The 2,242-nt window shown below is 35.1% G+C and overlaps 1 pseudogene; it reads left to right on the top strand.

The window, feature by feature from the left end:
- LOC102179304 lies at positions 1,014-1,581 on the top strand (annotated as a pseudogene).

Below are 2,242 nucleotides of genomic sequence, written 5' to 3'. Positions count from 1 at the left end.
AAACAGATGAAGAGATATTCCATGTTTCTGGGTAGGAAGACTCAATATTGTGAAAATGACTATACTACCAAATGCAATATACCGATTCAATGTGATCCCTATCAAATTACAAACTACATTTTTCACAGAGATAGAACAAAATATTTCACAATTCATATGGAAACACAAAAGACCCTGAATAGCCAAAGCACTCTTGAGAAAGAATGGAGCTGGAAGAATCAACAGTCCTGACTTCAGATTATACTACAAAGCTACAGTCATCAAGACAGCGTGGTACTGGCACAAAAACATAAATACAGACGAATGGAACAAGATAGAAAGCCCAGAAATAAACCCATGCACCTATGGGTACGTTATTTTTGACAAAGGAGGCAAGAATATACAATGGGGCAAAAAGCAGCCTCTTCAATAAGTGGTGCTGGGAAAACTTGGCTGCTACGTATAAAAGAATGAAATTAGAACACTTCCTAACACCATACACAAAGATAAATTCAAAATGGATTAAAGACCTATGTAAGACCAGAAACTATAAAACTCTTAGAGGAAAACATAGGCAGAACATTCGATGACATAAATCAAAGCAATATCCTCTATGACCCACCTCCCAGAATAACGGAAATAAAAACAAAAGTAAACAAATGAGACCTGATTAAATTTAAAATCTTTTGCACAGCAAAGGAAACTATAAGCAAGGTGAAAAGATAACCCTCAGAATAGGAGAAAATAATAGCAAATGAAACAACTGACAAAGGATTGATTTCCAAAACATACAAGCAGCTCATACAACTCAATACCAGTAAAACAAACAACCCAATCGAAAAGTGGGAAAAAGACCTAAACATACATTTTTCCAAAGAAAACATACAGATGCCTAACAAACACATTGAAAGATGCTCAGCATCGCTCATTATTAGAGAAATGTGAGTCAAAACTGCAATGAGATATCACCTCATACCGGTCAGAATGGACAACATCAAAAAGTCTACAAATAGAGCCCCTAGCTTCTCACAGGGATGGAGCTGGAAGAAGGGACACCCTTGTGGCAGCTGCAGAAGCTTCCCACAGAGCAGGGCCTGCAGCTTCTTCACAAAATAATTGATGGCATTTGTGGCCTAACGTATCCCCTCTACCAGGATTATCACAGTGTTCGGGATTCAGCAGAAGGGATGCGTGTTCTAGAAGACATTACCACCTTTTTCAAAGCTGTAGTTGGTAAAAATTTATCTGATGAAGAGATATCTCAGCAGTCGAATCAGCTGAATTCATCTCATCAAGAAGCTATCATGAAACGCTTAAAAGTAGGAAAGATGGAATCAAGCAGACTCTGTTGGAAGAAATAGTTGATATTTCCTCTGCACGGCTACAGGATTTTCATTGGCAGTTAAAGCTTGCACTTTCTAGTGACAAGACAGCTACATTACAAATGCCACTTTTAAACCTTCATCTAGATGTAAAAGAAAAATGGTGAAGTCAAGCCATATTCTGTTGAAATGAGTAAAGAAGAGCTGAAGAATCTAATAAATTCCTGGGAAGCAGCTAATAAGGTGGTCCTGCAGTTGAAATAACTGGAAATGATGAATAGCAACATTATCAGATTCCACTGATACAACTGATACACAAAGAGAATACCATGTGTGCAGAAAATCTGAACAGTTGAGAAAGCAGCAGTGTTGAGATTACAAAGACAATAATTTATCAACTTCCCTGAGGAAAAGCAAATTATATGGCTGACAGGAAATGCATAAAAACATGAAAGATGAAAAGGCTGTAAACACAGTTTATATTTTCATAATGACTGGTTTGCTTCATTTATTAAATATTTGAGTAATTTTTATAGATACAGTTTTATGGAAAGTTAAAAATAGGCTCTAAAGTAATGTAAGCATACAAGCACAAATATATTTGAATATTGTTTAAAGAACTATGTGAATAGCAAGGATGCTTATTATGGATATATATGGTGGTTAATTTGTGATTTTTTTAAAAATAACTCTTAAAGTATGTATAAGTTGCATGTAGCTTAGGAGATTCCATGTTTTTCTCATATTTCAAAGGAAAAGTTATAAAAATGTAAAATTTTATAGAGGAGCTCTCCAGACTTGAACAAGAAGGAAAAAAAAAAAAGAGAAGGGAAAAAAAACTAAATCTGGGTGAACAATTTTGAGTTTTGAATTCTAGGAACTAAAATCTTATGCTCAAGCATAGATAAAAGTGAAAATACCAGTTACTTACTTCTGCATTT

The sequence above is a fragment of the Capra hircus genome, chromosome 15, assembly GCF_001704415.2.
Source record: "Capra hircus breed San Clemente chromosome 15, ASM170441v1, whole genome shotgun sequence".
Lineage (NCBI taxonomy): Eukaryota > Metazoa > Chordata > Mammalia > Artiodactyla > Bovidae > Capra > Capra hircus.
Note: the sequence above shows the minus strand (reverse complement) of the source record. Positions and strands in the feature narration are given on the sequence as shown.